The sequence below is a fragment of the Mauremys reevesii genome, linkage group 11, assembly GCF_016161935.1.
Source record: "Mauremys reevesii isolate NIE-2019 linkage group 11, ASM1616193v1, whole genome shotgun sequence".
Classification (NCBI taxonomy): Eukaryota; Metazoa; Chordata; order Testudines; family Geoemydidae; genus Mauremys; species Mauremys reevesii.
This window is the reverse complement of record NC_052633.1, coordinates 74,627,910-74,641,442: the sequence shown is the minus strand read 5'-3', so window position 1 is coordinate 74,641,442 and position 13,533 is coordinate 74,627,910. Positions and strand designations below refer to the sequence as shown.

Sequence of the window (13,533 nt, the reverse complement as noted above, 5' to 3'; positions counted from 1 at the left end):
GAATGGAAATAGCAGGGGAGGGTTACTTATTTTGGTAGGCTGCTTCGCTGGCTCATTTGTTGGTGGGAGAAGCCTGAACCTCTAAAGAGCTAGTCTTAGGGGAAAAACAATTGAAGACAGTTGGCAGTTTTTCAAAGAGACGTTATTAAGGGCACAAGAGCAAACGATCCCACAGCGTAGGAACGATGGGAAGTCTGGCAAGAGACCAGCCTGGCTTAGCCAGGGGATCTTCAATGATCTGAAACTCAAAAGAGAGTCCTACAAAAAGTGGAAACTAGGTCAAATGACTATAAACAAACACCACAAGTCTGCAGGGACAAAATTAGAAAGGCCAAGGCACAAAAGGAGATCAAACTAGCTAGGGACGTAAAGGGTAACAAGAAAACGTCCTACAAATCCATTAGAAGCAAGACGATGACCAAGGACAGGGTGGGCCCGTTACTCAATGAGGGGGGAAATAACAACAGAAAATGTGGAAATGGCAGAGGTGCTTGATGACGTCTTTGTTTCGGTTTTCACCAAGCAGGTTGGTGGTGACTGGACGTGCAACGTAGTGAATGCCAGTGAAAATGAGGTAGGATCAGAAGAGGCTAAAATAGGGAAAGAACAAGTTAAAAATGACGTAGGCAAGTTAGACGTCTTCAAGTCACCAGGGCCTGATGAAATGCCTCCTACAACACTCAAGGGGCTGACTGAGGAGATATCTGAGCCACTAGCGAGTATCTCTGAGAAGTGATGGCAGACGGGAGAGACTCCAGCAGACAGGAAAAGGGCAAATCGAGTGCCCATCTATAAAAAGGGGAACAAAGACAAACCGGGGAATTACAGACCAGTCGGCTTCACTTCTGTACCCGGAAAGACAATGGAGCAAATAATTAAGCAATCGATTTGCAAACATGTAGAAGATAATGAGGTGATAAGTAACAGTCAGCAGGGATCTGTCAAGAACAAATCGTGTCAGACCAACCCGGTAGCTTTCTTTGCCAGGGTAACAAGCCTTGTGGATGCGGGCGAAGACGTGGTTTATTTTGACTTTAGTAAAGCTTTTGATAGTGTCTTGAGTGACCTTCTCATAAACAAACTAGGGAAATGCAACCTAGGTGGAGCTACTATAAGGTGAGTGCAAAACTGGTTGGAAAACTGTTCCCAGAGAGTCATTATCAGTGGTTCACAGTCAGGCTGGAAGGACGTAACGAGTGGGGTCCCGCAGGGATCAGTTCTGGGTCCAGTTCTGTTCAATATCTTCATCGATGATTTAGATAATGGCACAGAGAGCACACTTATGAAGTTTGTGGACGATACCAAGCTGGGAGGGGTTGCAAGTGCTTTGGAGGACAGGATTAAAATTCAAAATGATCTGGACAAACTGGAGAAATGGGCTGAAGTAAATAGGATGAAATTCAATCAGGACAAATGCAAAGTGCTCCACGTAGGAAGGAACAGTCAGGCGCACACACACAAATGGGCAGTGACGGCCTAGGAAGGAGAACTGCGGAAAGGATCTGGGGGTCAGAGTGGATCACAAGCTAAATATGAGTCAACAGTGTGACACTGTTGCAAAAAAAGCGAACGTCCTTCTGAGATGTACTAGCGGGAATGTTCTAAGCAAGACACAAGCAGTAATTCTGCTCTGCTCTACTCCACACTGATTTGGCCTCAGCTGGAATATTGTGTCTGGTTCTGGGCGCCACATTTCAGGAAAGATGTGGACAAATTGGAGAAAGTCCAGAGAAGAGCAACAAAAATGATGAAAGGTCTAGAAAACCTGGGCCTGTGAGGGACGATTGAAACATGAGAACAGTTTCAAGTACATAAAAGGTTGTTACAAGGAGGAGGGAGACAAATTGTTCTTCTTAACCTCTGAGGACAGGACAAGAAGCAATGGGCTGAAACTGCAGCAAGGGAGGTTTAGGTTGGACATTAGGAAAAGCTTCCTAACTGTCAGGGTGGTTAAACACTGGAATAAATGGCCCAGGGAGGTGGTGGAATCTCCATCAAGAGCAGGTTGGACACACACCTGTCAGGGCTGGGCTAGATAACACTTAGTCCTGCCCTGAGTGCAGGGGACACGCTGCTCCCTGTAGGCACTTGCTACGTGGGGCAGCAGTTTCTTACAATCCATTGCGTCTCAGTAATTGCTCTGGGTAGCACATTGCTACCCAGCAGGTTCACACACCTCTATAGTGTGAGAAACGATCCGTGGGCATTTGCTGCATCAGGCAGGAGTGTTTTACAACAGCAGGTCTCTACAATCCAGGAACTGCTGCAGGTGGCACATTCCTACAGGGAGACGTTTCCTACGCTGGGTCCAAGTCTTGCTCTTTGGACACAGGTGTGGCAGGGACCTGCAGTTCTGGTGCTTTGACAGCCCAAGGGCAGGTCGCTATGGCCAGGCCCCTTCTCCTGTGGGGACTCAGCCCAGACCCCTGGGGCAGGGGCAGGGCCCAGAAGCCCCGGAGCTGCACTGGTGGGGACGGATGGAGAGGGGCTGTCGATCCTGGTCTCTCGGATCTGGACAGGCCGGGGCGCTAGCAGAGCTGGAATTAAAGTCTCCCTGGTTGGTCATTATTTAGCACCTGCTGCCTGGCAAAGATCACTCCCGGCCTGGTAAATATTTACCCAACTGATGGGAAGCAAAACCAAAAGAATCCTTGAGAGCGTGCGCTGGACTCTCACTTTCTGTCCCCATCACCCGCGGGAGCAGCGTGACTCCCCCTCCCCCCTCGTGGGGCGAAACTCCTCTGGGTGTTAACTCCTGTGGGCGTGAGCTAGCGAGCCCAGGGCCCCCGTCTGCCCGTGTGCTGCAAGCCTGGCTCTGGCTTTGCAGCCGGTGGGCATGGCCTGACGTGCTGCGTTCAGGTTCTGTTGGCACTGGGATGCAACGACCGGGTCTATTTCTCCTAGTGCATTTTACCGCATTGCACACCTATGGGAGTCCCTCACCCAGCTGCAAAATGCAGCCACTGCTGGGGGGAGGCGCAGCCACACTGCACGGGGCTCACGCGCCTGGCGCTGAAATGCTCCTGTGAGGAAGTGGGGATGTTTGGGCTGCGTCATGTGGATGCTGAGTGGGGAGTGTTGGCCTGGGAGGGTTGCTGGGGAGTTGTGCTGGGCCGGCACTGGGGAAGGGAGGAGACCTGAGCAGGTAACATGAGACCCCAGGAGGGGGGATGGAGGCCAGGTGACACCTCTGCCCGGGACACTGGACAAAGGCTGGAGGAGGAGCTGGGGGGAGGCTGAGTGAGAGGCTGGGGGGAGTTTTCAGTTTGGAGCTGGCTGGGAAATGGAGACGGGCCCTGAGGGGGCTTGGGCTCCCAAATGGGGCTGGGGCCTCCCTGGGGGCCCCAGATGGACCTAACTAAAGGGGGTCCAGTTCGCGGTACCTACAAGCCCCGTTTCAGACCCTGTTCCCGTCGTCTAATAAACCTCTGTGTTACTGGCTGGCTGAGAGTCACGTCTGACTGCGCAGTTGGGGGGCAGGACCCTGTGGCCCCCCCAGGACCCCGCCCGGGCAGACTCGCTGGGGGAAGCGCTCGGAGGGGCAGAGGATGCTGAATGCTCCAAGGTCAGACCCAGGAGGTGAAGCCGTGTGAGCTTCTTGCCCTGCAGACAGGCTGCTCCGAGGGAGAGGAGGCTCCCCAGGGTCCTGCCTGGCTTTGTGGGGAGCAGCTCCAGGGCAGCGCCCGGGGACCCCCTGACAGCTCCCACCTCTTGGCTGGGCCGTGGCAGCTGTTTAACGGGCACCCAGCCAGGCTCTGTGACGGTTTAGGCCTGGCAGTGAGAGCGAAGCCGCAGAATGGAGGGATCGGAGCCGGGGTCTGGCTGTGCAGAGAGTGACCAGTCCGGACCCCCCCCACTCGCCCCCAGCCTGGATTCCCCGAGCGGGGCGGGGAGCGGGAGCGGTTTCATCGGGGCCTTCGCCTGGTTTATTGCTTTACAGCACTGGGGAGTTTCTCCGGCTTATCTTATCGCCTGGACTCCCGCACACAGACCAATGTCCGCTGCCCCCAGGGGAAGCAGCACTGCAGGCCCTGGGCTTGGCCTGCTTTAAAGCTGGCAGGGGCCGGGTGGGAAGAGCCTCCTTCCCGCATCCCAGAGCTAACTGGGGGGGGTCCCCACTGCACCCCGTGCTCAGCACCCGGCAGCCGGCAGAGCAGGACCCTGCCCCAGAGCCGGGCTCCAGGAGCGGCTGCTGGTGCAGGTACACGGAGCGATGACGTCCCGAGGGAGCAGCCTGTCCTGCAGGAGTCGGCCCATTGCACCGGGCTGCAGTGGAGGGTCCTCAGGCCAAGCAGCCACTTCCCTCTAATGCTGCAGGAAGGAGCGGCCGTTCCCGGCTCGCTCGCGGTGTTGCAACGCCACGTGTGCCAGGCGCGCTCAGCCGGGTCACCGGGCACGTGCGCCCGACCCTGCCCTGGCTTTGCTACCCCGCGGGGACTCGGTCCTGCTGTGAGGGAAGGGGACTTGACTCGATGACCTTCCAAGGTCCCTTCCAGTCCTACACTTCTATGGCTCTATGACTGCGGTGGCAGGGTGGGCCCGTGGTGGCCTGGCACGGGAAGGGGGCGCGGTGGCCTGGCACGGGAAGGGGGCGCAGTGGCCTGGCACAGTTCTGGCATGGGAAGGGGGCGCGGTGGCCTGGCACAGTTCTGGCACGGGAAGGGGGCGCGGTGGCCTGGCACAGTTCTGGCACGGGAAGGGGGCGTGGTGGCCTGGCACAGTTCTGGCACAGGCAGGGGGCCCGGTGGCCTGGCCCAGTTCTGGCACGGGAAGGGGGCGCGGTGGCCTGGCACAGTTCTGGCACGGGAAGGGGCGCGGTGGCCTGGCACAGTTCTGGCACGGGAAGGGGGCGCAGTGGCCTGGCACAGGAAGGGGGCACGGTGGCCTGGCACAGTTCTGGCACGGGAAGGGGGCGCGGTGGCCTGGCACAGTTCTGGCACGGGAAGGGGCGCGGTGGCCTGGCACAGTTCTGGCATGGGAAGGCGCGGTGGCCTGGCACAGTTCTGGCACGGGAAGGGGGCGCGGTGGCCTGGCACAGTTCTGCCACAGGAAGGGGCGCGGTTGCCTGGCAAAGGTCTGGCACTGGAAGGGGGCGCGGTGGCCTGGCACAGTTCTGGCACGGGCCGGGGGCAGGGTGGCCTGGCACAGTTCTGGCACGGGAAGGGGGCGCGGTGGCCTGGCACAGTTCTGGCACGGGATGGGGCGCGGTGGCCTGGCACAGTTCTGGCACGGGAAGGGGGCGCGGTGGCCTGGCACGGGAAGGGGGCACGGTGGCCTGGCACAGTTCTGGCACGGGAAGGGGCGCGGTGGCCGGACACAGTTCTGGCACGGGAAGGGGCGCAGTGGCTTGGCACAGTTCTGCACGGGAAGGGCGCGGTGTTCTGGCACGGAAAAGGTGGCCTGGCACAGTTCTGGCACGGAAGGGGCGCGTGTCCTGGCACAGTTCTGGCACGGGAAGGGGCGGTGGCCTGGCACAGTTCTGGCGGGAAGGGCGGGGCGTGGCTGGACACAGTTCTGTGGCCGGGCACACTTCTGGCACGGGCAGGGGGCGCGGTGGCCTGGCACAGTTCTGGCACGGGAAGGGGGCGCGGTGTCCGGGCACAGTTGGGAAGGGGGCGCGGTGGCCTGGCACAGTTCTGGCACGGGACGGGGGCGCGGTGGCCTGGCACGGGAAGGGGGCGCGGTGGCCTGGCACAGTTCTGGCACGGGAAGGGGGCGCGGTGGCCTGGCACAGTTCTGGCACGGGAAGGGGGCGCGGTGGCCTGGCACAGTTCTGGCACGGGAAGGGGGCGCGGTGGCCTGGCACACGGAGTGTGGGGATTATGTTCAGCTGGTCCCAGGCTTTGCCCTGGTCGGCCGTGGGGCTCCCCAGGCTGCTGCTTCCCAGGGGGATCCCCATGCGGGCGCCCGCGGAGCAGCTGATCTCCGGAGCTGAGAGCAGGAAGGAACCGACCCCAGGGACATGCCGGTGCCTGTCCTTGTCCTGGGACCAGCTGCACATAATCCCCACACTCCGTATCTGGGCCTGGGGCTGCTCTGTGCTCCCAGAGGTGGAGTCGGGGTTTGTGGGTCCCTGGAGCAGAGCAAGTGGGGGCCGCTCTCCATCCCTTCTGCCTGCAGCTCACCTGCCGGGGAAATGGGTGGGGCCCAGGGGCTTCCCCCACTCCCCCCACCTGCCCGGCTCCCCTGCCAGGGAGTGGGCTCGAGGTGAGGGGGCTTCCCCCACTCCCCGGCAGGAGCGCTGGGCGGGTGGAGCGAGTTGGGGCAAAGGGGCCCCCATTTTCCCTGGGCCCCTCCAATTGGCCGGGGCCCATGGGCATGGCCCCATTGGCCCAGTGGCTAATCCACTGCTGCCTGCTTCTGTGTCTGCTGGGCCGGGAACTCCTGCCTGGCTCTGGCCTCCGTCCAGCTGCTGCTTTAAACCCAGGCAAGAGGCGGTCAGGGTGCGCCGAGTCGGCACGGGAAGTGACCCAGTCTCTGGGCCCCTGGCCTCCACGGAGCCAGATTGCAGGCTCAGTGCTTGGCCCCAGAGCTGCGCATCCCGCGCTGGCCCCTGGCTATTCACCCAGCCCAAGGAATGTTTCCAGGGGCTGCAGCCACGCGGATGCGATCGGGGTGCCGGGAGCAGTCATGGAAGAACATGAGGTTAATCTACACCCCAAGTTCCAAAAACCTAGGTGGGGGGGAGCGGGGGGGAGCATCACATTCAGGCCAGAAAGGTGCATCCTCAGGGAAACTGAGGCACGTCCCAGCTCTCCCTGAAATGAAGCCGGCAAAGAACTATCTGCTGCAATGATCATGCTGAGCTACAAGAGATCAACTCGCCAGGAGGCTACCCTGCTGGGCACACGGCTTGGCACCGATTTCAGCAGGATCCCACCTTCGCCAGCACGAAGGTGCTGTTCGGGCAAAAGGCACTAACAGCTGCCATCGGGTGAGTCCTGGCTCCACAGACAATCGCAGTCCTGGTTAAAGTCAGCGGGTGCCAAGAACCTTCTTTCAGACTCGGGGGCAGAAGCAATTAAGCCCTTTTATGGATTAGTGAGAGCTGCAAACAGTGGGGGGTGACCGCTCAAAGCACATGGCAGATCAGAGCTGAGTCAGGGGGATGCGGTGGGGTTTCTCAGGGTGCACAGGCAGTGGGGCTAGGAGACTGGTCAGCCTCCATGTGTTGCAGGCAGGAAGGCTGGTGAAGGAGTTGCGAGAGTGATAGGGCTTCTTGGGCACAGAGCCCACAGGAGGGGCAGATGTGGGGATTATATTAGATACATTCATGGAGATTAAGTCCGTTAATGGCTATTAGCCAGGCTGGGTAAGGAATGGTGTCCCTAGCCTCTGTTTGTCAGAGGGTGGAGATGGATGGCAGGAGAGAGATCACTTGATCATTGCCTGTTGGGTTCACTCCCTCAGGGGCACCTGGCATTGGCCACTGTCGGCAGACAGGACACTGGGCTGGATGGACCTTTGGTCTGACCCAGTCTGGCCGTTCTTATGATTTCTGAGCAAGGGACCTGCCTGCTGAACGGGCTTGGGGAAGTGGGACCATGTGCACAAGGTGAAGAACCAGGTCACACTGAAGAATCTCCCTGCCTCAGAGCACCCGTTTCTCCACCCAGCAAGTCCCCATGGACGCGCTGCTCCGGCTGAGGGCATCGAGCCCAGTAGCCAGCTGGCACAGTCCGGGGGGGGGGGCTGTTTGTGTGTCTGCACTGCTCCCCCCCACAGGCTGGGCGCTAGCCTGGGGCCTCCCAGCACAGCGTGGGTGGGAACTGGGGTCCTTCAGCCCGGCTGGTGGCAATGCAGGGCATGGCCCTGGGAGCAGCAGTAGGAAGGCGGCGAGGAAGAAATACAGCCTCGTGGCGGCGCACGGATTTGCCAGCCCCTGATGCTGGTGGCTGAGTGGCCCTGGCCAGGGCTGACGGGACAGACAAGCCATTGGGGTGCAAGCTGGTTGAGTCACACGATCTGCGTCAGCAGTGGCCAGAAGCAGGGCTGCAGCGGAGCCGTTTGCCCCGTCTCCGTGCTGGCCGGTCGAAGAACGACATTTGGATCCACCACCATCACCCCCAGCCACTCCGGAAGTGCCACTTACCCCATCACGTGACACACGGACCAGGGGTCACCCAGTGACATTAACGGGCAGCAGGTTTAATACAAACAGCAGGAAGTACTTCATCACACAGCCAACCTGTGGAACTCACTGCTAGGGGATGCGGTGAAGACCAAAAGTACAACTGGGTTCAAAACAGAGCTGGTTCAGTTCCTGGAGGACAGGGCCATGAATGGCTACTAGCCAGGATGATCACAGATCTAACCCCATGCGCTGAGGGTCCCTGAACCCTCTGCCTGCCAGAAGCTGGGGATGGGCAACGGGCTGGGTCATTTGATGAGTCCCCTGCTCAGTTCATTCCCTTTGAAGCACCTGGCATTGGCCACGGGCAGAGCCAGGACGCTGGGCTGCATGGACCATTGGCCGGACCCAGTGTGGCTGTTCTGAGAGGAACCAGCAGCAAGGGGGGGGGGGGGCTGATGTTTAATGATCCCACAGGCAGCAGGCAGAGACCTGACAAAGAGCGTGGGGAAGAGCGGGGGAGGGGAGCGCAGGGCCAGGACTTAGCTGGTTTCCCCGGCGGGGCCGAAGGGATAAGCGCAGAAGCAGGCCCATGAGGCGTGGCAGGGACCAGAGCCGGGAGTGGAAGCCAGGGGTGGATCGTTGCATAGTTACCCTAGTCTGTACCCAGCCCCTGCCACTCTGGGCTGGGCCAGTCAGAGACAGGAGAGGGGCAGGGTGCGCCGGGGGCTGCCCCAGTCTGGCTGCTCCTGCGCCCTTGTGAGGCCAAGTGTTAGAATCAGACTAGCAGGGCTGGAAGGGACCTCAGGAGGGATCTCGTCCAACCCCCTGCTCAAAGCAGGGCCAACCCCAACTAAATCATCCCAGCCAGGGCTTTGTCAAGCCGGGCCTTAAACACCTCTAAGGATGGAGATTCCACCACCTCCCTAGGGAACCCATTCCAGTGCTTCACCACCCTCCTAGTGAGATAGTGTTTGCTAATATCCAACCTAGACCTCCCCCTCTGCAACTTGAGACCATTGCTCCTTGTTCTGTCATCTGCTACCACTGAGAACAGTCTAGATCCATCCTCTCTGGAACCCCCCTTCAGGGAGTTGAAGGCAGCTATCAAATCCCCCCTCATTCTTCTCTTCTGCAGGCTAAACAATCCCAGTTCCCTCAGCCTCTCCTCATACGTCATGTGCACCAGCCCCCTGATCATTTTTGTTGCCCTCCGCTGGACTCTTTCCAATTTGTTCCACATGGGCACTGACGTTTGTTCAACACGGGGCTGGTACAAGCTGTTTCTTGGGCAGAACCGGATGCCCGTGGGGTCCGGCGACCGCCCCATGGGTCAGGTGCTTGCAGGAGACGGCTTAGTCAGCGCCCGGGTCCAAGTGGCTGGCAGGGAAGCTCAGCCCTTAAAGGCACAGCCCTCAATACCGCAGCTTCTCTCCCAGCCAGAACGTGAGACACTAACGCAGTGACAACTCCGCACGGCCAGCCAAATAACAACCCCACCGACACCACCCAGCGCCTGCCAGCCAACTCCCTGCACGGCTGCCCCGGGACATCAGCCGCGGGGTGTGTCCTGGGGCCGAGTTGTGTCGCCCGGCCATGGCCGCTTGCTGCCCAGGACCCGCATGGGCAAGACTCTGTCCCTCGTTGCCTGCCCTCCGGGGTTTGGCGCGGGTGTCACCTCTTTCTCTGCAGCCTGTGTCCGGCTGGGTGACAACCTCACACGCCCGTGGGGCAGTGACTTGGGAATACAACCACCATGCCGACTAGCTGGGCCAGACGGCCGGCTGCCTGGCCAGGTTTCTGTACGGCTGCTCCTGGCCACAGTCTGCCAGCCAGCCAGCTCCCACGGCCGGAGCGGCACGACGCCACAGCTGGCTGGGTGAATGATCATGCCTGGTGTAACGGACATTGGCACTGGCACATGCAGCGTCCCGCGGGCAGGGCCCCTTCCCCGTCATGGGCCCTGACCCTGGCCTCCCGCAGCCCACACCGGGAGAGGAGCAGAGCCGAGCACCGAGGCAGCGGCCGGGCAGGGCGGGCGCGAGGCGGGGTTTGCGGCTGGCTCTCCAGCACCCCAAGGCCTGCTGGCAGGGGCAGGGATCCTGGGCCGGGTCCCTGGGCTCGGCGCTGCAGGCGATGGCCGGGCAGGGCGGGCGCGAGGCGGGGTTTGCGGCTGGCTCTCCAGCACCCCAAGGCCTGCTGGCAGGGGCAGGGATCCTGGGCCGGGTCCCTGGGCTCGGCGCTGCAGGCGATGGCTGGGGAGGGCGGCAGGCCGGGCCGTTCCCCGTTATCGGGCCTAAGCTGGTGGCACAGTCCAAGCCTCTTCAAACATTAACCAGCACTTCCTCCCGGCTCCGGGGCCATTTATGGCCCAGTCACTAAATGAAGGTGCAGAAGCAATTTATAATGTTGACTCTGCTGCAACCTGTGGACTTTCCCAGGCCCCCCCCCCCCAGGTGCCCACGGAGACAGGGGCCACATGGGCACCCCATGGCGGGGCCCACGCTGCTCTTGCCCTAATGCAGGGCTGAGGTTGGACCTGGGCGTCTGCCCACTGGGCCAATGCCAGGAACAGCTCTGCCGTGGGCACACCGGCTCCCTGCCCAGTCACAGCTTCCAGCCGCAGAGCAGACCCCCCCACGCACACCCCCTTGGCCTGGGCCCCCTTCCAGGCCCTGTGACTGGGCACACGGAGGCCATTGGCTCGCTCGACACCCGCATGTCACACTTTGCCCGGGGGCAGGGTTTGAATACCAGGCCCGAGGCCTTGCACTGGGCTCTGTATCACTGGGCGCCAGGACGCCAGGGGGATGGGCGCATGGCGGCTGGTGTTGCTGGGCAGGCGGCTGCACCCGCTGGAGCTTTCTCCGAGTGGGCGGCTCCATCCCTGCCTAGGACAAGCCGCACTGACTGGGCCAGGAAGTCTTGTGCCCGGGGCACCGGGGCCTGGTCTGGGTCGGACAGGCCAGGAGCCGGCGTTGGGAGCTGTCTGAGTGGGGGGTAGAGGGGGGGGGGGCTCAAGGCCGGGGCTGATTGAAGTTGGGGAGGCAGGTGCCCAAGCTGGCGGAGGAGGGGTCGCGAGGAGACAAGCCCTTTGCAGCAGCCCCCCCCCTTTCCTGCCGCACCCCCACCCTGCCTGGGCGCTGTGTCCCCACGGCCCTGTGGCCGCTGCCGCCTCCTCCCTGGCTCCACAGACGCTGGTGCAGACCGGAGGGGCCCTGAGCCATTACGGGGGTGGGGGGGTGCCATGCACTGACAGCTCCCTGCAGGCAGGACGGGCGTGGGCAGCATGAGGGTGGCTGGGTGACTCTTGTCTCTGGGCAGCAGGGGCTGGCTCGGTGCCATGCCCGGACCCCATGACCCGCTGGCTGGCTCCACCCGCAGAGCACCACCTTCCGCGCCTTGCCAGGGGGATGCCAGCAACCCGGGAAGGGCAGCTCCCAAGCGGCGCCGCGGCTCCGATCCAGGCAGGGCGGTTCCCCGGGAGAGCAGCTTGCCGGAGCTGGAAGCCCCGTCTGGTGCCCAGGTCTGCCCGAGGGACAGCGGCCGTTGCACTGGCACTGCCGCTGGGCTCCGGGCAATCAGCTCCCGTCGGGACCCGGCGCTGGCAGGAAAAGACGACCAACGAGGCTTTGCCTTGAAACACTGGCACGTCCCTGCCCGGGCTCTGAACGTCCCCTGCTCCCTTGGGATACCAGCTCTGTGGCACTCGCCTGGGGCTCATGGCAGAGCTGAGCCCGTGCCCTCGGAAGGACACTGGGCCCAGCGGGTGCGCTGGCGTCTCTGCCTGCGACGTGGGTGAGGCCAGCTGCAGGCCGAGCAGTGCTGGTGTTTCGCTGGAGGGCAGCGAACTGGGCTGGGGCGGGAGGTTCTCACTCCCCCGATCTGCAAGTTTCCCAATGTCCTGCCCCCCCCAACCGCAAGAGACAAACTCACTGTCTTTGCCAGGTGGGCCCTGCCCCACAGAGCCCCATCCTCTCACTCAGCCTCCCTCACCAGCTGAGCTGGCGGCCCCCGGGCGTTCTGCCCCCATCGCCCTGTGCCACCCCCCCCTCAGAGGACACAGGCCTGGACGGGATCCCCGGTCCCTGAGCCAACCCCAGGCCACCCCATCACATCCGCCGCCGTGTAAAACCAGTTACCCCCAGCTCCTGCCGCTCTGGCTGGGCTCGGGGCGTGGGGGCCTCCTGGTCTCCAGCTCCTTGGGCCGTTTCGCCCACCTGCTGGGTCCCACCACGCCCTGCAGCAGGGCCTGGCCTGCGGGCCCCCTGGCTCGGCAGTGCCCGGCACAGCAGGGAAAACGCCAGCCTTTGCCAGCAGCTTTTCCCGAGCGCCCGGCCCCGGCCCCATCGAGACCCAGTTTTGCCCACCCCATTCGGCAGCTGGCAGCCCCCCCCCTTACCTGGCACAGCGCAGCCGGGGGAGGGGCAGCGTTAGTGCCCAAATGTTCGTTTGGGCTCTTTAGGCTGGTGCGAGGCGTCGCTCTGCCCAGGGCTTGGCGTGGGAGGGGACCTTGCCCGGCAGCCTGGTGATGGAGTGTCCCAGCACCCCTCCCCCTCCTGCCCGCTAATGAGCTGAACTCCAGCAATTAGTACTCAAAGGGGGGGGGCGCCTGGGCGCAGGGGGGTGAAAGGTGGCCAGGGCCGACAGGCAGCTCATTCATGAGGGCCTGGGACACGCTGCCAGGGGAGTGAGCTCAGAGCCCTTGGCTGGGAGCGAGTCGGCCAAGCCAGCAGGGCGCAGAGCGGGTGCCCGGGCGGGGGTGTGTGAACCTGTCACAGCCTCCCCCCAGGGCAAGCGATGGGGGGGCCACGCAAGGCACCTATTGGCCGTGCCCCCCCCAATCCCGGGTTTGAGCAGGTGTGGGGGGTGCAGGAGTGCTGGGGGTCCTGCCAGGTGTGTGGGGGGGTGAGGCCAGGGACCAGCGAGTTAGGGATGAACACGGGGGGCGGGCGGGGGGGCTGCTGCTCAGGCCTTGCCCAGGGCCAGCCCCATGGGCTTGTCACGCAGGCAGCCCACTGGCCCCAGTCCCTTCAGGCGCTGCGCCCAGCGGGGTGGAGGCAGGCTGGGGGGCAGGAGACCCGACGGGCTGCAGCAAGGGGGCTACTGGGAACGCCCTGCCAGCTCCTGGGGGGGTCCGCGCAGGAATCGACGTCCCCAGGTGGGCGTGGGATCCCTGGCACAGGCGGTCCTGCCTCGGCGCAGGGGGCTGGACGTGGTGACCGTGCGAGGGCCCATCCCGCCCGACAGCGCTATGCACACCCAGCCAGCAGCTGGGGGGGGGGGGGCAGGCCGAGCCCCCTCCCACCATGGGCCTGTCACTCAGACACCTGAGAGGCTCCCGCTGCGGCCAGCCCCCGGCCCCCCCAACCCTACAATTAATTGGTCTCAAACCTCCTGCTTTTCTGAGGCTGGCTCATGGGGCAGCAGCCTGGGGGCGGGTTGGCTCTGCGGTGTAGCCC

At 62.6% G+C, this 13,533-nt stretch overlaps 1 protein-coding gene across 1 annotated transcript in view; it reads right to left on the bottom strand.

Annotated features, from left to right (window-relative positions):
• The window catches only part of VIL1 (villin 1), a 36,088-nt gene extending 23,505 nt beyond the window's left edge, over positions 1–12,583 (bottom strand). The window contains exon 1 of the mRNA XM_039494682.1: positions 12,474–12,583. The gene's annotated coding sequence lies outside the window, so the exon portion shown is untranslated. The remainder of the gene's footprint in view (positions 1–12,473) is intronic.
• Positions 12,584–13,533: the final 950 nt, after the last annotated feature.